Below are 25,205 nucleotides of genomic sequence, written 5' to 3' on the forward strand. Positions count from 1 at the left end.
CTTGTTGAACTTCATGAAGTTCATTGGCCCACCTCTCAGTCTTGTCAAGGTCCCTCTGGATGGCATGGACATGGGCACTCTTGCACCTGTGCTTGGGCAGGTGATGATTATTGGTGAAGTAGAGAGCCACACACTTTTTTTCTTATTGTATTTCAGTCTCCTCTTTCTGATATCTTTTCTCTAAATCATCATTAGTATTTTGAATTTTAATCCCCTACCTGCATTTCCTCCTAGCTAGATGTCATTTGCAAGCATGTCATTTGCAAATATAATAAGCACCTTCCCTTTTCTGTCAGCTAAGTCATTGAAGAAAATATCAACTAATTCCAGAACAAGGACAGATTCCTGAAAAAACCCACTCAATGTACTGCTGTAGTTGACTTGCAGCATTTTCATATATACCATATGTTCCCAACTTATTTATGAGAGTGTTCTGGAGACCATGTCAGAAGACTCACTAAAATCAAAATGTGGCATCAACAACTTTATGTAGCCCCATGAACTGTTATCTCATAACAGAATGGAATTATTTTGGCTTGATACGTTTTTTATTGACAACTCCCTCCAATTTATGTACTATTTTCTAAATGTTCACAACCAATATTATTATTGTTATTTTATTTTTTTTCAGAAATTGAAATTAACAGTTTGGTTTATAATTTTAACCCCCCTCTTTTATTTCTTTTTAAAGATAGGCACTCTTACTTCCCTTTTCTAGACTTTCCAAATATCATCTTGGTCTAGCTGGTCAGAAAATATCTAATTTAGCCACACAAATTCTGATATCTTTTTTCCCCTCTCAGCATATTTCTTGCCCATTTTGTTAAAGGATACTAGTTTTGTTATAACAGCTGCTCATGATTAACATGTACAGTAAACCGAAAAGGAACTAAAACTACCAGGTTTCCAAGCTTTTTTTTGACAGGAGCCTTCACTTTTCAGAGAAGTGGACCTGGTTTTAGCTTCATCTAGGTATCTCAGTATTTTAGGGCACTAAAATACTGAGAATAAACAGCCCCTGTACATCACTTGTTTTTAGTCTGTTCACTTTGCCCTCAAATGTTCACCCATTTATCTTAAAAGTCTTGTCCTTGGTGAGTGATCTACAGCTCCCATCCTTCCTCCACACTCCTGCAACTTACAATTTTATGTAGTTTCTTTTGCATAGTTTTGCATAAACTTGCATTTAACATAGTTTCTTTAAAGAACTGCCTACTGTTCTTAACTCTCTCAGAATTGTCTCCCACAAGATCTCACTTACTAGTTCTATGAATTTCTATAATCTGTTCTGCTGAAGTATGTTGCTTCCCTTCCATCATGAATTCTTCTGCCTCATGATCATTCATGAAGTGCGCAGGTTAACTGTTGTTTTTTTCCTTCATGCTTTACCAGAGGATTAAATCTGGAAAATGGCATCTCTTGTTGCTTTCTCCAACTTATGTACCAAAAATTTTACCAAAACATTTGAAGATTTAGCCATTAGCCAGCTCTGTTCTTTCCTCAACAGAGAAATTTCTGTAATCAAAACACTGATATCATCAAATAATGGGCTTTAGATAATTCTGCTCAAAAAAAAGACCCATTGCATGATCTCTTTGATAGGTGTCCCACTATTGATTGCCATCAGAACATTAGCACTTTTTCTCCTTTAAATGTTACTCAGGAGCAATGAGGCATTCCTCTTTATTCTTAGAGCAAGTAACACCAATACGTATGGTTACACATAGGTAACATCTTTTTCTGTTTTCCATCCACTCTGTACAAGTTACGCTGTTTGTATTGTTTCTTATATATGAATCATCTCATCACATATTCATTTCATCTATTAAGTTACAACTTTGAAATATATTTATATTGCCACTTCTTCTTGCTAATTCTCAGTACAACTGCTGTTCCCAGGGATAAAAAAAAAAAATAAAAATACAAGAGACTGAGATTCCTAGAGAATAAAAGCTCTAAGAGGCACACAGAAGAGCAAGAATGTCTGGTGAGACTCCCTTGTACTAAACATATGTGGAAGAAACCACCATTCAGTCTCCTGGACAGTTTCTACCCATTTAGTCTAAGCAGAACACAGCCTACCTTCAGTCAAAATGCAGCAGCTTGTTACAACCATTTCCACACACCAATTCAAACCTTATGGCTAGTTCTGATGCCTGCAGATCAGAATGTCACTGGTGACCCAAAGCCCTAGATTAAATTCTGTTGGACCAGTCTTGGATCATCCAGTAACCTGGAAAAGTCTTTGGCATTAATTTATAATATAAATAATAAATCTCATAATACATAATAAATTATACATGTATATATATATATTCTCTGGGCTTTATAATAAATCCCAAAACATCAAATAAATCTAAAAGATTCAAAGAGTATTACCAATGAAAGAAAAAAAAGAATGAGATGACAGTGATATATGTTAGCAACTGCAACAAGTATAGACATAAAAATGGAAAAGAAGCAGGATTAAAAGATGGACAGAAAATTAACTACAGCACAGACTGTAAGATAACTCTCATATGTATATATATGAAAAAGATATGTTAATGACAGGAACAGTCTTGTAAACCAAACAAAGGCTTACAAGACCAAAACTAGATTCACAAAATGATAAATGCGAGCAGAAGCTGACCAACAATTTGATTTCACTTCCTGGAATAATCGGGTATAATTTGGGGAGGCTTTCTAGTGACATTAAGAAAGTGAAGAACTCCAACTGCACAAAACTACAATGAGACTGAAATCTGATCCAGACTGCAAACCAGACTTGCATATCTGTGTCACAGTTAGAGTGTTAATGTCACATGCTGATCCTTAGCATTGAGGGGAAGGGAGGTTACTGAATCACAGACAGTGACTCAGGGAGACCAAGAAATTTCATTTCCTTTCAAGGATTTTTGGTGAGGAAGCCTTCTGTACAGCACAGACTCTAACAATTGAGGAGGGAGTCACCTTCCATTCTTGAATAGTAGAATATCATCAATTCACATGCTAAAAGAAATATATGCTATATCTGTTTCCAGATATTGAGTTTTGTTTAGATATTTGTCATATTTTGCATACTTTCTCATAAATAACAATTTTGAATATTGAGTATGAGAAAGTACTACTAATCCTTTTCATGTAAAGGTAAATTAGATTTTTTTTTTTTTTCATTCTTAAAAAGAAAATAGAGATGTGTAAACAGAAAAACTTGTCACTTCCGATGACAGTTTTTCAAAGTCTTCAGTGGTTTGGAAAGCAAGTAAGTGCTCTGCATTATTTGAAAACACTGATTTTAAAATACATTAAAAAATGTAATGTTGATAATAATTCAATACTACTGCTAGCAAAATGTAAATATAGTCTTTTCTAAATCTGCGATTTTTTTATAGCTTAATCATAGCGGATCATGAATTCTAGTGTATCCTTCCAAACTATCTCCCAGCATGTTGGATTTATTTATTTATTTTAGAAATAAAATTGAAATATAAATATTGCGCAAATGGCCTCAGAAGATTCAGGGCACATTTTGTTCACTAGATATGAGCAAATACATTAAAAATAGTAAGCACAAAACAATCAAAATATCTCAGAAGGAAAACGTATCTTTCAACACTCAAAATAGTTGCAGTACTGGATTAGTTTTAAAAGGTTTCTGTGAAGCAAAATTTCAGTGTGTGCTTTAGCAGCTCATTGCAATGTATAAGCTGCAGTTCATCACCTTCCTTACACTCTCTCACCTGTGTTGGACAGCTAGTGAGCAGGGCAAACATACCTCAAACATATCCTCAAACAAGTAGATTCTTCACTCAGAGGCTCTGGCACAGGTTGCCCAGAGAAGCTCTGGATGCCCCATCCCTGGAGGTGTTCAAGGCCAGGTTGGATGGGGCTTTGGGCAACCTGGTCTAGTGGGAGGTGTCCCTGCCTCGGGGAACTGGAATGAGATGATCTTTAAGGTCCTTTCCAATCCAAAGCATTCTATGATTCTGGGTATGTGCTGCTGACTTAGTTCCTGCTAGGAGCCAAACTTTTCAAGTGATCCAATTTTTATTTATTTATTTATTTAATTATTTTTGGTCAAGTTTCCTGTGTATTATTTATTAAAAACACTGGTAAAATTTTTCAGTAACATCATAAGAGGTCATCATTTTAATGTAATATTTCATTACTAATTTCCACTAAACCCCATCAGTGTTTGCCAGAGTGAAGAGTTCAAGATTCCATTTATATAGTGGTCTTTCCATAGACTTTATAGTAATGTTCAGTAATGTACAGTAATATTAAAGAAATTACCTAAACTAAACCTTGAAAAGACAACCTTTGGAGCAAAAGTAACATTTGAAACTGGCCACAACCTTGACCAAACCATTTTTTTACCTTAAGATGTCATGAACATTTAATATCAGTTAAATACAGCAATTTTTGAAAAATGATCCAACACAACACTGTTTTATTGAAAGATTGTACGTGGGTTATTGATTCACATATATCTGTATCTTACCTTGCTTTTAAAAGGTATTTGCTGATTATCTTCGTATATCCCAGTAGATATGCAGCAGAAGCTGAGAAAGAAAATGCAGAAACCATCTGACAGTCTTAATGTCATTAATGCTACAGTAAACCCTTCGCTCCTTCTAAAAAGGAGAGTATGCCTAAACGTTTGTAGTTTAGGTACTTTTCTAAAGTGTCTTGAGCAGCCATCTCTGGTCTGAACCCTCTTTTTCAAATCCTAAACCTATGCTTAATCCGCTGAACCTCAGTGTGGAAGCCCAAACCTGAATACATCCACTGCCTTAGTTGTACATTTTTCTGTCTGTAATTCTGTAGTTTCTAGGCATCTGTTCCACTGTAGTCTTTGGTAAAGTCTGTATCAATAAACAAACAGGACCGGGGGTCTCAGCAATGTCTGGGCATTGGCAAGTAATTACTAACACTGTAAAACTGTTAGTATGCTCCATGGTTTTGACCTAGGACAACTAGCTTTCCTCCCAGGCGATATTTTAGGTTTGACATGGGCCAGTCCTATATCATATGTCATATCCTATAGGTGATATGGGTGCTGATGCTTCGTTCTGGGATGGAAGACCACTCAGTCCTGTGGACATGCTGTGCCAGGTGACCTCAGGGACAGAGAGCCTTGGCAGGCTTTAAGTACTACTCAAGATATCAACACTGTTTCAGACTGTCTTAGCCTTCCATTGATCTAAATTTACTGCTTCCAGGAATGTGGAGGGATGTATAAACTATCATCTTTCCTAGGTAGAGCAGATTCCTCACCCTATTAAATCTCTAATAGGGGTCTTAAGGGTCTAAATCTTTAACAAAGGTCTCTGCATTTTCTACTGCAATAGAGCTCAAAACCAACCTTTTCCTGGAAAGGCTGGGGAAGAAGGCATTGGAAAATCACACAACCCTCATATAGGGTTTACTCTTTTATGTTAACTCCTAACTTTTGCTTTTGAAGACTTTCCCTATTGTCACTGGAATACATATCACTTCCAAAAATGCACCCTACAAGATTAGTACTGTTTTTAACAGGACTGCCCTTTGGGACCTGATTATCTGGTGTCTGGTTTCCACTTTCTGAAGCACTGACTGCCTTAAGATATGTAAGGTATTCTACACTGCTACACATAGCCAGAACTAGTGGTAAGAGTTGAACTTAAGTGCACCAAAGTAGCTAATACCTCTAAATACTCTAAACCTTAAGGCACATAAATAGGGTGCCAGTGCCTGCTGCTTGTTATTGAAAATGTACCAGATTGCGAGAAGCTATTTCATAAGATTTACTAGTCCTGAAGAGTCCTTGCACAGTTACTGTAGGCCTATCTCACAGTCCAGTGTGCATTATGTAAAGTCATTTTCAAATGAGAAGATGAAAAAAGGCCTAATGTACTGCTGCAGTACTCATGAAAACTTCCAGCCCCCAGTTCAGGCAAAAAAAGCTGACAAACTCCAACCTACTTAGGGTGATAAAATGTGCTGGAGCTACTGAGACTAGAGGAGGATACAATTTACATAAAACAGAGACTTAGAAATCATTTTTCAAAAAGTTATAACCCAGAGTGTCATACTCTGCAATGTACAGATTGAGAAGACATAATTTCAGAAAGCGATTTTAAGATATTATAGTTACACTTTATTTCTAATAATTCCATTTCTTGTTTTTCTTTTTGTTTTTCTTCCCACCCCCCCCCCCACCCCACCCCCCGCATTACATTTACAACACAGAAAATCTCTGTGGGATGTTCAGCTATAATTTAATATATTATGAATGTATTTAATCATATAAATTGGATTAAAAATATAAAATATTAATACATTAAGAATAGTATCTATTTAATGTATTTATTAATTAAAATCACAGAATCACAGAATCACAGAATTTCTAGGTTGGAAGAGACCTCAAGATCATAGAGTCCAACCTCTGACCTAACGCTACAGTTATAATGTATCTACTGGTAAATTACATACAATTTGGCTCACAGAACTGTTTACCCCATAGAAGTGACCATTTTATAAAGAATGATTTTAAGTATTATTTAAACAATTATTCTTTTAAAAAGGCAGAGAATCTGATAACTGCTGGTTTCTTAAATAAGAGTTTTAAAGAGACCTCATGTCTTGCTCATATCAAGCCCAGTCCTGAAACTCCTGCCATCTTTAGTCCCTGCATGAAACACCAGCTTTTACTTCATAAATAAATCCAAGGCAGATTAAGAAATAGATAAAATCAAGTACCAGAAATGTTCATTAAACGATTAAAAGGAAATGTACATTTCTGTGAAGTGCACAGATGTTGCTTATCCATTCACAAAATAATATTTAATTTCTGCTGACACTATGACTCTCTGGAATCCTCCAGGCATCTCTTCCAATTGCTACTTTTTTGTTCTGTTTTCTAGAAGGATATATAATTTATCTGTCATAAATATTGTGTACACTGATATATTCTATTTTTCTGTCAAAGATTTAATATTTCATTAGCATCTAATACATTCACTCTTTAGAGCACTATTTTGCTTCACTTGCTTCCAAAGGAGGTCTTAATGGACCTCTATCACAGCCACTTACCCATAAATAAAGATGTTTCTGCAGTTTGTCCTGATCCACTGTTCCCTCAGTTGCCAGATAATTTTCTTTCCAACAAAGTTCATTTATACCGCAAACAGTGGCTTAAAAAGTATTTCTTTAAGCAGCAGTCTATTTAACAACTTCTGCTCCACATCTTTCCTTCACTGAATCCCACTCCTTTTTGTGTGTGTGTGTGTGTGCAACCATACAGTGAAGTGCTTTAGAAAACATGTTCACATTTTTCCACATTTTTTTTCTAACTCTGCTCAGCCCCTTGGCTTGGCTTACTATGCAGCCTTCTAGTAGCTGGGCTAACATAAACCAAAGTAGCATGTAAATAAGAACTAGCAACCAAGGTTTTCTAAAGGCTGTCTCTCCTACCAAAGAAAATGTCCAACAAAATGCACCCTCCACCTACTCATTCTTCATTCACATTTCATGTTGGAATTCTTCGTGGAATTTTCCTTAACAAAAATTATGTGAGACAGGTCTCCATTTCACACTCTATTGTGTAGGAGAAGAGAAACTCAAAGGGAATAAAGCTTTTTCTATAAGGTTGTAAGAATCAAGGACTGAAAATATTTTTTATCATCAAGTCACAATGGCAGCAAATTCCTTGTGGTGACATTTGAGCTGTTGAGCATAAGTTGTGGAAGATATATATGCTTTGGGATGGGATCAGGGATATCTTCAATATTGTTCAGCAGTCCAGTCAATTTGCCAGATTATCTAATTTTATTCTACAATGAGACTACTCCATGTGGGCCCCCACATTGTCAACTAAACTCAATCTGGTCTTCACTGGATCCCATAACTGTAGCACTCATGCTGATAGCCTTATTTTGCTGAGAAAGTGAACAGATGTCATTCCTCAGATACAATACCCTTTAACTTTAGATCATACAGAGACCCAAGGACAGATGCACACACATATGCATAGAGCTTGTTTTAAGCAGACTCAAATAATCTTTTATCTCAGTAGTCCCCTCTGAGGTTTGCAAAAGCAAGGCTAGTGGTGCATGCACTTTTTAGATGCATGCTGAAATCATGGCAGTGAGGAATGATGAGGGTGTGTGGGTGAAGCAGTGACATGAGACTGCTCCACCCTGGAGACCTTGTCAGGGACAATGGAGAGCAGTATTGGTGTCAGGTATTTAAAGCACTAGTTTATTTCTCCTGGTAGTCAGGGAGCTTTTAGTATTTAAAGACATGAAAAGAAAAGACAGGAAGCTTTAGTATCCCATGAGGTGTGGAGCCAAATTTTCTTCTCCCTATCCCCATTAATAATTCTGATAAACTAAGTAAACGCTTACTGTTGCCAGTGCCTAAAGCCAGCTCTACAGGCATAATCCCTTTCATACACTGATCAAACTCCTCTCTAAAAATGATTAGGCTTTTTGCCCAGTTTCTCCAATTGAAAGATTGTTCCTGAATCTCAATACTCTGATAATTAGGAATGCCAATAAAACTCCTCACCTAAATATATTTATGGCTCATTTATATGTATATGTAATTGTGCTGAATTGATCTTTTAAGTTAAGTAGCTCTTTTACTTCCCTGGTGTCTACCTGGCCTTTTCAATTTGTTTATGGATAGAAATTATATCCTTTTAATGTTTTTCTTTTCCTTGGTGGAATAAGCATAACTCTTTTCCTCTTCTCCATTAGCCTCTCTATTTACCCAAGCATCATAATAACGTATTTATCTGCCTTGGTGTGAATTAATCTTTTATGAACACTGGCAACTAGATATGCACAGAACTTGAAGAAGCAGGCATAGTTAGGATTCTGACAAGACATTATGTGCCAGTCAGCCTATAACCCAGAAACTTAAGTATGATCACAAATCCATTCTCTGTGGGAGAGCAAGAAAGAGAACAGAGCCTGAAATTTCTTCCCTACTTTCCCCCATATGCTCCTAAAGCAAATATCCCTACTCTGAATCTTTTGAAAGAATCCCATAAGTCTATCAACCATTCCCTCCCTCCTTCATGGGAACTTAAAAGGACTTAACAGTTATCAGTACAAACATTCTTAGTCCTCCCCCACAACAATATAAATTACACTTCACTACTAGAGTGCTTGGGCCAGATCAGTTTTTAAAGACTGAAGAAATACTATGTGGGAAAATCTACCAGTTGTTTGCTCAGTGTTGGATTTTAATGAATATTAAATTTAGCAACAGTTTGGACAAAGAAAAAAAAAAAAAGAAAAAAAAAAGAAAAGCTAAAAGGAAATTAAAACCTGTAAAAGTCTTATCCTTTTTTCTTATCTGTTATTCCCTTACTCTTATCTGAACTCTTCCCCTTTATGCAACAACAGAAGTCTGGGATGTGATTTTACCATAGGTTTTTTTGACTGTTTACCAGAGCTATAAGCAGAAGAGAAACGTCTTCCAATTTCAGTATTTGGTCATCACTGCTGAAACTCAGAAGTCAAGCTTTTTTCTCCAGCCTTCCTGAAACTGTAGAGTGTGCAGATACATCTCTTTGCAAGAAGAGAAGCTAATATTTACAAACAGTGATGAGGTGATCACACTTAAAACTATCCAATCTCCAGCACAGAAAATATGGGTAGGAAGGAACACTCTAAAATACTGTTCCAAGAGCAGAGCTTCATTCCCAGGAGTATCAAAATATAAACAAAATTCTCACACACACACACAAAAAAAAAGTCCACTCATTTTGAAGGCATGAGTAAAAGAGAACATTATTTTTGGTCTTTCATAATTTAAAATTAAGCTGTCATTGGAAATATTACCCATGGAATTTCTAAATTTCTTTCCCCTGTGAATTCCAAAGAAGCTAATTAACGTGATAAAGCAATTTAGTTCAGCTAGGTATACTGGTTAAATGCTTATTTGCCTCTTCCTTTACATTTAAATCAGTCTTGACTGACAACTAATTTCACCTTTTATCAGAGTAAATACATCAGATGACATCTCAAGATGTTCTAAAGGAAATGAAAATTACTTTAAAAACTCAGAAGCAGAACTTGTCCATCAAACAATCAACAAGTAAATTTGCCCAGAAACAACAATTTGAAAAGAAAATCTATAAAATATAATGTGTGGACATGGTTTCAGGTTTTGGTGGAAAGTCAATCTATAAACTCAGTGGAGCAATTTAAAGAAGAAAATCAAATTCAGCAGAAATAAATACTGAGTACTGTCAGTACTCGTTAAATTACAAATAGCTTGACTTGCTAATTTCAGGCTTAGATTTATGTTTTCTTTCTTTGTTTCTTGATACTTTGATTCAGAGCTACTTAATTTTCCATGAATTACTTCTCTGTATTCCTATACATATACATATAATGACTCTGTTGATAAATGATGAGAATGTATATATATATATATTTTTTTATATATATATATATATATATATATAGTAACGGCAGCTGATAACGGTGCTGTACCTGGGCTACTAGACTACAGCTAAAAGCCAACCTGAGAGTGTTTCAATTTCCAGGTTGAAGAGGAAATGAATCTGAAGCACTTAAGAGTGACAGATCTGAGGAATGTTTATGAAGCAGCAGGAGAATTTTGTGGTTCCACTTAGTATGCAGGAACCTTAAAAGAACTAGTTTTAAAGAAGTCCCTTTCCTGATACTGGGATACAAACTTCATTTGTTGATACCACTTCTGTGCTGCCAGTTACAACAAGGCCAGGGTTTATAGAGTTTATACCCCAGATTACTGATTCTCTGGAAGACTTATCCAGAACTTCCATGTTCCATACAACAACATGTCAGGTTTAGTCCAGGGCAATACTAGTCATTGGCTGGGGGCATGGGGGATCAAGAATTATTTCCATTAGGCACCAGAAACTCCACTAGATTTGGCTTCCTCCACCCTACAGTCTTCCAGCACTGTCCCGTGAGGCTTAGCACCACCAAACTTCATGCACACTTCAGACATGGGTTGAGGGAATACTGCTCCCAACTTTACTCCAAAGGGCAGCAACAGAATCCTATTCTTTCAGTGACTTTAAAGTTAGGTTAAAACAAAACAAAACTTCATCTGAGAAAGTCATAATTACATCTTAGGGTTGGAAGGACCCAACAGGAGACCTGGAGAAAAATGTGACACATCCAGCCTATATAACCCGGTATTTAGGGCCAGAGAACACTGATGATGCATTCTTTAAGTTGAAGTTAAAAGGAGTTCCATGGATAACTGTCTCGAAACAGGAAGGAATACCAGGGAATTTCTGTGGGTGTGGACACAATGACAAAGATGTTCCACATAAACAAACATTTTCATACTGAAAGAAGGCAGCTTCTAGTCCCATGGAAATGAACCAGAGGTCATCTGTTGTTTAGATTCAATGCTCAAGAAAGAATGTGGAGCATCCCTGGTAAAATATCTTTCACATTCATCGGTGTCCATAGCTTCAGTGAATATGATCCTACTTGTGGAGAGAATAGAAGGATGAAAAGAAAGGAGGAAGAGGTGTAGAAAGAAGCATTGGTGCAAGGGCACATTCCTGTATTGTGTTCAGACAAAGACACTCTCTCTATACTGAGATTATATCACAGTATCATAAATGTTGAACTGTCCCAGAGCTTTCAGCTTTCTCCTGCCTCAAACCCTGCATCATTTCAGTAGCCCTTTGCTCGGTTCCCTTTGGTATGTCTGTGTCTCTCATTTACTGGGAAGCTCAGAACTGGACCCAGTATGCCAGCTATGTCTTGCCAGTGCTGAGTAGAGGGGAGAGATCATCATTCTCTGCCCTCCATCTGCTGGTAACACTCCCTCTCATATAGCCCAGGATGCTGCTGGCCTTCTTTGCTGCAAGGGTACATTGTTGGCTCATGGTCAACTTGTTGCAAAGAAGGCCCTCTAGTTTTTTATGAAAAACCTTACCAGATTTGGAGTAAGATAAGGAAAATAAAAATAAAAATAAAAATAAAAATAAAAATAAAAATAAAAATAGGGAATTCAGTTAAGAATCATGGAATAATTGCATGCATCTTTCCAGCTTAGCCTTAAAATTTTAAACCTGCAATTGAACCAAATGTTAGAGCAAACAAGACCATCTACCTTCTGACTACTTTCAACAAGTCTCTAATGTGGTCCTGTAATGCACTATTATGCAATGAAATTGGCATAGTTTGGGATCTAATGAGAAAAGTAGTTTTCCCTGAATGTGCAAAATCAATTGCATATCAGTTGTTCCTATTCCATTAATATTTCCAATAGTAATACTTCATGAATAATAGTCCTATTCCATGAATAACATCAATGATAATAGATAGAAAGCCTACAAATTAAATAGAAATGATGTGGTTGTAACTTAAATAAATTAATAATTTCTCAGTGTCTGATAAATATTAAACTTACATAATTCTCCACATAAATGTGGGGGATCTTGAAAAAATATTCACCTGTTCCATAATAAAATTAATTTATTCAAAAAAAAACACACAACACACACAACTTTTCTACACATTAATAGAGATTTTTTTAGTCTATCAATGATTGCAATAAATGTAAATCAAATTATAGGTTTGATAACCACTTTGAAAATCACTAAAGTTTTGGTGTATTGTAAAGGTTTTCAGTTCTGCATGTCATTTCAATAAGTTAACATCTAATGCCATCCAAAGGGATATTCCATACCATGCGGTGTCGCACTCAACAATAAAAGGTGGAAAAAGAGAAGGAGAGGGGAGGGGTGTGTCGTGGTTCCGCTCGAGTGGGTAGCCGAGCTCCACCACAGCCGCTCTCTCACTCCCCCTCCTCAAAGAGGAATGGGGAGAAAATATGTGAAAAGGGCTCAAGGATTGAGATAAGGACGAGAAAATCACGCAATAATTATTGTAACGGGCAAAACAGACTCGGCATAAGGAGATAGTAAGATTTATTGCCTATTACTAACAAGCGAGAGAAGTGAGAAAACAAAGGAAAAAAAAAAAAAAAAACAAAAGCACCTTCCCCCCATCCACCCTCTTCCACCTCCTCCCCCCGAGCGGCGCAGGGGAACGGGGAATGGGGGTTATGGTCAGTCTACAGCACTTCTTCTCTGCCGCTCCTTCTCGGTCACTCTCGTCCCCTGTGCTGTGGGGTCCCACCCACGGGATGCAGTCCTTGATGAACTGATCCGGCGTGGGCTTCCCACAGGCAGCAGCTCTTCCAGAACTGCTCCAGATATGGGTCCGTACCACGGGGTCCATCCCTCAGGAGAAAACTGCTCCAACCTGGCTCCCCTACGGGCAGCAGCTCCTGCCAGATCACCTGCTCCTGCGTGGGCTCCTCTCCATGGGCTACAGGTCCGGCCCAGAATCTGCTCCGGCAGGGGTCTTCCACAGGCGGCAGCCTCCATCGGTGCAGGGCCACCTGCTCCACCGTGGTCTCCTCCATGGGCTGCAGCGTGGAACCCTGCTCCACCGTGGTACTCCATGGGCTGCAGGGGGACATCCTGCTTCACCATGGTCCTCACCACAGGCCGCAGGGGACTTCTGCTCCGGCGCCTGGAGCACCTCTCCCCCTCCTTCTACACTGACCTTGGCGCAAGGCTGTTCCTCGCTCCTCTCACTCTCCCGGCTGCTGTGTGGCGCAGCGTTTTTTCCCTGTCTTAAATATGCTCTCACAGAGGCGAAAAACAACATCGCTTATTGGCTCGGATCTGGAAAACAATGGGGCCCTTCCCAAACATGGGGCAGCTTCTAGATCTTTCTCACAGAAACCACCCCTATGGCTCCCTGCTACCAAAACCTTGCCACGTAAACCCACTACAGGGTGGGATCTCATTGTGAAAATGTCTGGCTTCCTGAACAATGGTAAAGTGTATTGAGGCAGGGATGTGGTTAAGCATCACTCATTGGTAGGAAATAGAAAGTAACTTCTTTCCTCTCTCTGTGCTTCTACATGGACTTTTTTTTTTTTTTTTTTTTTTTTTGTATTTTGGTTTTTCCATTTTTCCTTCAGCTAAATTACTTAATTTACCCCTAATAATAACTTTACCTTAAGAATTATTATTCCTTTCATTAAATTATAAGTTCTTGTCAATAAGAACATATTTCTTTTTCTTCATCCTATTTCATTGACATTGCACATTTCACTGGATAACATCACACAGTGCAAGAGCAGGGTCACACAAGCATCAGAACAAAAATGGAAAAACAAATGTGTTAGAGAATACAGAGATATTTGGGCTCAGAGAGAGATCTGAAATTCTCAGATTCTCCTATTAGGAAAGTTCAGAAAAGAATTTACTGGAGTGCTTTACCCAGTATGTTGGTGTATATATATTCCAGTATCCACAGACATAAATGGAACAAAGACAGCATTGCTGTCTGCACAAATTTGTTCATTTCCTTCACCACTCCTACTTCTCAGGCACATCTCCAAAAAAAACAAACATCAGCATTTGACCTCTTTGAAAATTCTTCCAGTGGTATGACAAAAAAAAAAATAAAAAATCGTTTTGTATATCTTCTTTTTATAGTGCCTTGCTCGTAACAGCCATTTTGATGAAGTACCTTAAATTTGAAGAATTTGCATAGTACATAAATATGCTCTTTGTTCCATAATGCATATTCTATGAGTAGTATCTTGGCTTTGCTTTAAAGCATAAAACCTCTCACAATACAATGTCCTCAGTGTGCTTCAAAGTGTTAAAGACTGTTACTTTGCTAACACACCATCAGATTTTTAAAAGTATTCATTCTTTTCACAGTTAAATCTGTTGCATTTGTTGAATCATCTGTTGATGACCAAAAATGATGTCATTGGATTGCATGATGAATAACAAAATTTTTTTTGATTCTTAGATCAAATAATGATACAAATTATATGTTATAGATATGTGAAATATGTTCATCTTATTCATGTCAATATGCTAGGGCATATGAAATGTGACCTTCTGTCTTACATACCCTTGTATAACCACAAGTCTAAGAAAAATAGAGTAGTTAATGCATATATAATGTTATATATAATGTTATATATAATGTATAATGTTCTTGTATCTTGCGAAAGAATGGTCTAGCAATTCATGTCAATATAGGGTTTGAAGGGTAAACCTTGTGACTTGGGTATAAGTGATAAGAGAACAAAGGAGTTTCCAAAAACTGCTGACTTTTTTATGGGATGCTGTGCAAGTTTCTGATATCTGGGCTAACAGACTACCAAATAAGGAGAGGGGGGAAGCTGAAGAATGACCAAAGGACAAAGCCTGGGAGGAAGACTATGAGCCTTCAGTACGAGCAACCCTGCAGAGAGATCACCGGAGACCGATACGCATGCGTCTGTGGGATGGTTTGGATCCCAGGAAACTAATTATAATAACCCTGCCTTTTCCAAAAGTGGTGATGAATATGTATTAGCCTAGGAGCATAAAAACCAGCTGCCTGATGTAATAGGTGTGCGTCTTGGTGGAGTGGAGACTCCCAGCGCACACAGCGCTGTTTGCTTGCCTCTATTCATTTAATAAATTATAAACTTTAATTGCAATCCTGTTTGGGACTCAGTCATTTATTACACATATAAGGCACAAATATAGATATAAATATGTTATTAATACTCCAAGACAGTTGAAACTTAATTTGCAAAGTATATTAACTGTCTTCAAAATATTTATTTATTGAATATAAGAAGAGAGGTAATATTCTGCTAATGTCAGTGACAGAAATGGAATTAATAGGAAAATTTCCCATGAACCCTTATAGACTTGGCAAGACACTGGAATTTCCCCAAGGGATTTCTACAGAGCTATGTCCTGGTAAGATATAGAGTAATAGGGGATAAGAATTCAGGGCCTGGATTAAGCAGAGAGTTACTCAGTCAAAGTTTTATGCTGCATTTAAGTCATTGGAAGGATCCAGATTCCTCAAATGGGTATAATTTTACAAATTCTCTTGAGTAATATTTCTATGTAGCTCTGTCATGCAAAATGGTTAGGATTTAAAACTAAGGAAGAGCTTAACTCTGTCTTCAGCAGAGGCTGTGTTTTATTTCAGCTTGCACATTCAAACAGAAGGTGAATAGTCTCTGCAATTACATTAAGAGATCTTAAACAATATAAGGCTCATAGGAGATGTTATACAGACAGCCCCTGAGAATGTAGCATCCTTCAAACCTGTGCAACACAACCAGGGAATATGTTTCCTTCTACTAGCAGCCTACCAGCAAAGCATTTCTCCACTCCTAAGGAACATGAGGTTTTATTTCTGTTATGGGAAATAATCCTTGCATGATTTGCTCAAATGAGAGAGCTAGAATATTGCCAGAAGAAAAGACAGAACCTCAAAGGACAGGCTGAACATCCTTTCCCTTACAAAGGATTGCCCTAGTCCCTGAGATGTGCCCATCCATACTTAGCAAAGAAGCTGTCAAATCTTAACTTGGTCTCATTGACTATAAAATGGTCCCCAAAGACAGCTCCTGTTAAAACAATTCTGAAGAATGAAAGCCTTACTTTGAGAGCAGTGACACCTACACAAGCTTGAAATAAAGCGGTCTAATGGCTCTTAAGAGCTTGGGAATTTTTTAACACTTTTCCTTCATGTAAGAAAAGCAATACTTTTTTTCAGCACTCTTCTTAAACATTTACTGTGAAAAGGAAACATTAAATAACAACGTCACTGATGCTTTAGTGAATTTCAAGACAGAAGTGAATTGGTTGTTGTGCTATGTCTGATACAAAGAGTATTAGAAAATTTTTTCAGACTGGATTTTCTATAGCCTCAGTAGCATAAACAATCACAAACAGATAGGTTTAAAGAAAGTTTCACTTCGTCTATCTATGTGTAGCCTAAAATAGAAATTATAAAACCATTACCTAAAGTCTTTGTGCTAGCTGTTTGTTCATAAAGGTAATTAACACCAGAGTATTCAGTTTCTTAGGCTATAAACTTATTTTTAATATTTAATTGGCACAGCACTGTGTCTCTTTCCATAGGTACAGGTAGAGATTAATATAAAGAGAACTATTCTAATTACAAATATAAAAAGTTGAGCAGTGCCAACACATGGTTTGCTATCAAATATAAGAGTGAAATAATGGCAGTACATAATGATGTACAACTCCGTGACTTGCCAATAACCTTCTCTTGACATTAAAAAAAGTCTCAAATGGGAGAACAATCTGCTTCATTTATGCATTATTCTTAATCATGTTTGCATTCTCTAGTTAATTTGCTATAGCTGTTTAAGGTAAAAATGAAAGCTTATTGTTGCACTTTTTCAAGTTTTTTAAAGTCAAATTGAACAGCCAAATATAGTCAGAAGAAGAATAAGAAAAAAATTATATGGAAAATACTACAATAGAGACACAAACATGAAGTTATTAGCTAAGGGGAGATAGCAGTATTACTGCTAGAATAGATGCAGAAGAAAGGGCTGAAAAGGAGACTAGAGCAGGATAAAGGAATAAGCTGGAAAAAAAAGTTTATTTTTTGTGTAAAGTTAAAAATAGTGAAACAAATGAAATAAAGTAAAAAATGCTTTTTGCAGAACAAGAAATATTAGAGAAGAGGAAGAAGAACATCAAGAAAGCAAAAGAAAGAAAGGAAATATATGAAGAAAACAAAAGAAAAAGGGGTTATTCATTTATTTCATACAGTGTATTACCACAGAACCTGGAAGACTGCAATAACATCTCCCCAGAGCCTTCTCTTCTCCAGCCTGAACAACCCCAGCTCTCTCAACATTTCTTCATAGGAAGAGTTCTCTGGCCCTCTAACCATCTTCATGACCATTCTTTTCGGTGACATCTTTTCATGACATCTTTTTGGTTTTGGGGGTCCTAAAACTGAATGCAGTACTCCAGGTGGGGTGTCACAAGGGTGGAACAGAGAGGGAGAATCACCTTCCTTGACCTGCTGGCCACACTTTTTTTTTTATGCAACCCAGGATACAGTTGGTTTTCTGGGCTGCAAACACACATTGCTAGCTCACGTACAATTTTTCATCAACCAGCACCCCAAGTCCTTCTCCTCAGGGCTGCTCTCAATCCATTCATACCTCAACTGTACTGATGTTTGAGATTGCTCTGACCCTGGTGCAGCACTTTGCAGTTGGTGTTCTTGAACTTCATGAGGTTCCCATGAATCATTGGGATTAGAAATTAGAGAGCGATTGATTCACTTAGACCTCCAGGTAACAGGAGCCCCTCATGGTTCAGACTTTAACCAAGGGGTCAGAAATAAGGACAAAGGGACAAGATAAGGAATGTTAAACATACAAGACCTCGAGATAACAGGAGCCCCTCAGACCCCAAGAACCAGATCAAACCAACCTTATGGCCCAGATTGCGACCAAGGCCTCAGAGAGCATGCGCAAAGAGATGAGGTGAAAAGTTCTACCCTGATGAAGACACCTTACTTCATCCCCACGACCCTCAATGCCCACTACCACAAGGCACTGAGCAAGCGCAGACAAGAGGAATTTTTGGAAATGACTTATTGTAGCTAATTTTAATACTGAGCGGGAACAGGTCATGCATATGTATAGGCGTATTGGGAAACCTCATGCATATGTAACTCTTTACTGCATATAACCAGGGCAAGTTGCCGCGTTAGGTGTGCACGACTTTGGTGGGACTACCCCCGTGCTGCCCAGCGCTGAATAAACATACCTACTTTACAATCTTACTGATTGTGGAGTCAGCTTTCCGTGAGTCACCCATGGGCCCAATACTTGAGCCTGTCAAAGTCCCTCTGGATGGCATCCCTTCCTTCTATTATGTCAGCTGCAGCACTCAGCTTAGTGTCATCTGCAAACTTGCTGAGGGGCACACAATTTCACTGTCTCTCATTAATAAAGATATTAAACAGTACTAGTCACAGGACAGGGTGCACCCTTCAAATCCATACCTCTCCCATCATGGAGATGACATTAGGATGTCATGTGGGACCCTGTCAAAAGCCTTATGGAAGTCCAGGTAGATGACATTGGTCAGTCTTCCCTTATCAACTGATGCAGTCTCTCCATCATAAAAGGCCATCAGATTGGTCAGGTACGATTTGACCTTTGTGAAGCCATGTCTCAGATAACCTTCCTGTTTTCCATATGGCTTAACATAGCTTCCAGAAGGATCTGTTCCATGATCTTCCCAGGCACAGAGGTGAGGGTGACTGGTCTGTAATTCCCAGGGTCTTTCCTTTTTTTTTTTTTTTTTCCAGTCATGAGGGACTTCACCTAACTGCCATAACTTTTCAAATATGATGCAGAATGATCTGGTAACTACATCAGCCAATTCTCTTAGGACTCTGGGATGCATCTCACCAAGTACCATAGACTTATGTATGTTCAGGTTCATCAGGTGGTCTTGGAACTCTTCTTCTCTCACAGTGGGAGAGATTTCCATACTCAATTTCTGCCTTGTGTCTCAGGGACTTGAGAGATGTGTTAGGAGTGATTGCCAGTGAAGACTGAGCCACAAAAAAAAACGTTGAATTCATCTTCCTTCTCCGTGTCTGTTTTCACCAGTTCTCTCATCTTGTTTATCAGAGTTGGTATATTCCCTTTAGTATTCATTTTCCAGCTAATGTACCAGTAGAATATTTTATTATTATTTGCATCCCTTGCCAAGTTTAGCTGCAACTGTACCTTGGCTTTCCTGATCCCATCTCTACACATGTGGGTTGAATTTCTATACTCTTTCCAGGCCACATGTATCTGCTTCCACTGCCTATGCATTTCCTTCTCATGCTTCAGTCTGACCATCAGGCCCTTACTTAGCCATGCTGGTTTCCTGCTTTCCCTGCTTGACTTTTCACAGATGGGAATGTAGAGATCTTGTACTCTATGAAGTGTCCTTAAAGATCTGCCAAACCCGATCAGTTCCTTTATCCCTTAGGAAAACTTCCCAGGGGATTTCATCCACTAATTCTTCAAACTGGGAATAAACTCTTCTAAAATTCAGGGTCCTGACTTTATTATTTTTCAGGTCCATCTCTCTCAAGATCATGAACTCTACCAGGGCATGATCACTGCAGCCCAGACTGCCTCCAATTAATTCATCTGTTATGGTGAACACCAGGTCCAGTGACATTTCTCCTCTCATTAAGTTATTACTTGGACCAAGAAGTTATCCTCAATGCACTCCAGGAGTCTCCTGGGTTGCTTACAGCTTGTCATGTTGCTTTTCCCAAAGATATCCAAGCAGTTGAAGTGGATGAGGATCCTGCAGGATAAGAACCTGAAACTGTGATGCTTCTTGTAGCTGGAGCAAGAAGTATTCGTCAGCATACTCCCTTTGATAGGGTAGCCCATAGTAAAAAACAACCACAAGAATTCATTTGGTCCCTATTTTTTTATAAACTCTTGACCTGTTCATGGCTATTTTTCAGAGAGCGCTCTTCACAACTAATCTGTTTCTTTACATAGAGGGTAATCCCTTTGCCCCTTGTTCCTTGCCTGTCTCTTCTGAACAGTTTGTAGCCATTAATTGCAGTGTCCCAGTGATGCAATTTGTCCCACCACATTGTGGTGATAGCGATTAGGTCATAGTTTTCTAGTTGCACTGTATTTTACAACTCTTCCTGTTTGTTTCCCACACTGCATGTCTTTCCATGTATATACCTGAAGAGAAGCGCAGAACAAAAAATCCCAGAAGTGAGAAAAATATTCTCCAATAATTTGAATATACAAATCTCAAATGTATAAAGAAAAAAATTTGAAATGACCATATGAAAAAAATAAAAACAAGTGACTTTTCATTAGTAAGAATATTTTCATTTTAAAAATAATAAGGAAGTAATGATTATAAAGGTTTTCTCTTCAGCAAACAAATATGAATAGCTACAGACACAAAAACATAAATAATATGAACAAAAAACTAAGCTTATAAGTTTTAGTCTTTGCTAGCCCACTTCTCAACTGTCAACAAAAGTATATTTCTGTTAATTCAAATTCTGTTAATTTAAAAATAGCTTTAAGAAAATGTTTAGTGATATTCCAAACAAAATAAAACTTTCAGCATTGCCATATGTAATAAACAACACATCGCAGCATGAATCTAAGACAATATGCAAAATCATGTTCCAACTTTATTTTAACCCCATTTTAAGATTTTGTCTTAAAATACTGTTTTCTGTATACTGGCCTTGAGATAGACCTCCCTGAAAATTCCCAGTGCTGTCGCTTTCTGTATTGGGTTGTTAATTTGCTTATAGCAGCCTGTATGGTGTTATGTGCTAGATATGTGACCAAAGCAGTATTAACAGCACAGTGATCTTTTAGCTACCACTTAGCAGTGCTTACACAGCATCAAGACCTTCTCAATTTCTCACTAAGAAACTCAGTTGCTCATGCAAGAGGTAGCCCTGCACAAGGATAGGGGTGCACAGAACACAGCAGAGACAGCTGATCCGAACTGCACAAAGGGATGTTCTTTACCATATAGTGTCATGCTCACTCATTCAGCCCAGGCAATTTTTTTTCAGAGGTATCTGTTGCTCAGAGACTGGATGGGAACTGGTTTGCTGGTGGGAGGTAGTGAGTGATTGCTTTTGAATCAGGAGGGTTTTTTTCTGTTCATATTTTCTTCACTTATGAAAACATTTTTATCTCAACACATGATTTTTTTTCTCACTTTGGCCCTTGTGATTGTGTCCCCCCATTCTACTGGGAGGTAGTGAGTGAGTGACTGGGTGGGAGCTTAGCTGCTCTCCAGAGTCAACCTAACAACCCACGCTGTATCTCTAGTGAGGAAGGACTGGTGTCATGTTAGGTCTTTATGAGAATTGCCTATGTCTTCCCAGCAGAGCACATAAGGTTGAACTTACTTGACAGTAAAAGCTGGGGGAGCCTGAGGAATCGGGAGAACCCTGAGAAATTCAGCTCAGTATTTCTTTTTTTTATTTTTTCCTCTCTTTTTTTTTTTTTTTTTTTTTTTAATGCCTGCGGGGAAGTGGGCACAGCAAATTTCCTGTTGCTGTTCTCATCTTGACCATCTTCCAAAAATAACCTGTCTTGTATATACCTTCACCTACACCTTTGCAGGGGTAGAAGCAGTAGCCAGACCAGCTTTCTAGAAACAGTTCAGAAATAGATGTAGGCAGCAGACCTTCCAGTCCATTCTTCTGGGGAGCAGCATGTTTTGCCTGGGCTCAGAGGCAGCCACAAACCTCAGGATTATTTCAGTATTTTTAAAAATAAATAAATAAATAAATAAATAAAAAATCAGGGAGTAATCTTCTACTCCCTTCAGAATACTATTGTCCTCAGAGCAAGAAGTGACGTCTGCAAACACTGTAACTGAGATGACACCAACACTTCTTGCCAATCAGGGATGTCCTTATTCAGAGAGCATATTCTGTTATGAAAAATGAGCAAGCACCAGTCTAATCTTTGTAACTGCATGAGTCCCTGCTGACATGTTACTCATTAGCACCAGACTATCTGGCAATTTTGTGAGCTCTAAAGGTTTTGAAATTGGTTTGTATTTCACATTGGAACAAACCCCATATCTTCTTGGTTTCAAAAATGGCACTCTGTTTTTTAGATCAATAATACAAGGTTTTCATTTCAGATCTCTATTCCTAACTGCCATCAAAAGTGACTAGAGCACCCTGGATCTCATAAACCTTTCTATTGCAAAAACTTCCTCAAAATCAATATCTCATCGCACAAATATTTTTAGACAGTCCTATATTCTTCTGGACATTCTTAAAGTAATGGAAACTAATCAAAAGTTTTGTTTATTCAAACTGATAGATGAATATTTATATACACTGTTAATGTTTTAATAGAGTTATTCTGGTACTTACCTGAGTTACTAGTGAAACACTGTTTGGAGGCCTAACTATGTACTTCTGATTAGCTTATGGGAAAATTGGACGTTGCTGAAGGTTATCCTACCTAGTGAGGCAAAAGAGACATAAACAAGACAATAATTCCTGAAAATTAAAACCAGAATGTGGAAATTTCACAGTGGTCTGGAAAGGGGGAAAAACAAGGACCAAACCATCCAGGTGGCTTCATCGAAAATGAACAACAGCTCATAAATCAGAGTAACGTATGACTGACACACAGAGAGAAGAGCTAAAGTAATCCAAGCAATGCCTTTCCAGTGTAACAGTTGCTGGGATGAGCAAGTGATTGCAAAAACCAGCAACTGACAAATTAGTTCTAGAGACAAGAGCAATTCACAAAAACTAAAAGAGTTCAAAGGCAGAGCTTCTAATGAGATTACTGGAGCAAGTAGGATAATGACGTTCAGCAACGTCGTATGTGGTTATATTCCTGGTGTTTGTAGTAGCAGACTTTGACCAAACAGGCATATCTATATACAGTAACAGTTAGGAACATTTATTGTAATTTTTATATCACCACCTACAGATGATAGTCTGTATATTTATAATGAGATTCTCCAGCCCTTGCTGTTCTCTTTTTCATCCTCCCACTTCTTTTATTCAAGTAAGAAGAGAGAGACAGGCTAAAAGATACACGAAAAAGATCAGAAGTGTTTCAAGAATGCAAGAATTTAAAAGTGCCTCTTGTGCATTTAGTAAATGTGACTGATGGGCTTTTCATGAATTAAGCCACTGCATTTTTAATGCCAAGCTGCTCAGGTAGAACTTGCAGACACAGGTGACCACAAATTCCTAACAAACATTCACCTATCCCCTCTCTTCATAGCACAGGGCCCAGTTGATAAAGCCACCTTCAGAGTGAGAAGAACCTATTCACGTTCAGACAAATAACAGAATGGCTGAGGTTGGATGGACCTCTGAAGATCACCTAGTCCAACCTCTCTACTGAGCAGGATCACCTGGAACACATTGCACAGGATGACATCCAGGTGGGTTTTTGGATATCTCCAGAGAAGGAGACTCCACAGCCTCTCTGGGCAACCTATCCCAGTGCTCTGTCACCCTCACAGTAAAGAAGTGCCCTCTCATATTCAGACAGAACCTCCTGTGCTTCAGTTTGCGCCCATTGCCTCTTGTTCTGTTGCTGGGCAAAACTGAAAAGAGACTGGCTCCATGCTCTTGACATGCTCCCGTCAGGTATTTATACACACTGATGAGGTCTCCCTTCAGTCTTCTCTTTTCCAGCATAAACAGGCCCAGCTTTCTCAGCCTGTCCTCATACCAAAGGTTCTCCGGTCCTCTTATCAACTTCATAGCCCTCCCCTGAACTCGCTCCAGCAGTTCACAAGTGATTGTGAATGATGTCCAATTAGCAGTTATAAGTCTGGTCGCATTCAGAGTACTGAATTATCATGATTACAGATTCACAAATAACTTAATACATCCTCAATCTAGTCACGTTCCATGAAATACCATGGATGCACTTACAGTTTGGTCATGTTCAATACGAACTAGCACAGCTAGATTTAATAAGTAGTGCAATTTATTAAAGCAACAGGTGCACAGGTTCTTTGGATTGACAGTCATAAATTCACTGTCTTCAAAGCACATGTAAATACTAAAAGTATGAGTAACTCAGCCTGGCTATAAATGCATTAAAAGGTATAAAGCAACACTATAGAGATTTCTACGTTTCCTGGGGAGGCACTCAGCATAACCAAGTGTTCAAATCTTACCCAAAGGTCTCTCAATGGTGGGGAAGAGAGGCTCATCCTGTCAACTGATCCTAGAAGTCAGAAGGTATCCTTTGTGTTTGTATCTTCCCTGACATCCTCTCTCTTAAGCCAATTTATATCATTTTTTGTCTTTTAGGTGGAGCTTGAGTGACTCTAGTTGTGCATATCTTGGTTATGATTGGTGCAAGTTTTCTTTGCTTTTGTTTAAAGGTATAGACTCAGAAATTCAGAGCGCATGCTCAGTGAGAGGTGATTGCACTTTGGAGGTGGGTAGCTTTTAGGATGGAGGTGTGTTTTGCTATTACAATGATATTATAATGAGCAAAGTTTACTAAAGTACAGCATTTTGTCAAAAACATGAGAGACTATTGGCACAGTGTAGCCAATGTGCAGCTTATTATATCAGTTTCAGTGTGCACGAGAACAATCAAGTTCCCATCTTATCACAGAACCCAGCCACGGTGTCTCCACTCTGTATTTTTCCTCTTAGAGTCAGCACACCAAGTTTCCACAGTGTGATTAACTCCTAAGGTTGGACGCCTAGGGAACATTTACGTAGTGCAGCTAAACTCCACCCTGGAAGCTTCTTCAATGATGTACCTTTTCTTTAAAATGTGAATATCAGTTTAATTTCCAAGTTACCTCAGGC

At 38.2% G+C, this 25,205-nt stretch overlaps 1 protein-coding gene across 1 annotated transcript in view; it reads left to right on the forward strand.

Annotated features, from left to right (window-relative positions):
* Positions 1 to 23,714, forward strand: part of HTR1B (5-hydroxytryptamine receptor 1B) — a gene marked incomplete at its 5' end in the record, with an annotated part of 76,698 nt that extends 52,984 nt beyond the window's left edge. Inside the window, one exon of the mRNA XM_084285152.1 lies at positions 23,647 to 23,714. The remainder of the gene's footprint in view (positions 1 to 23,646) is intronic.
* Between the last annotated feature and the right edge of the window lie 1,491 nt (positions 23,715 to 25,205).

This window comes from Netta rufina (assembly GCF_964035555.1).
Source record: "Netta rufina genome assembly, chromosome: 3".
In the NCBI taxonomy this organism is placed as follows: domain Eukaryota; kingdom Metazoa; phylum Chordata; class Aves; order Anseriformes; family Anatidae; genus Netta; species Netta rufina.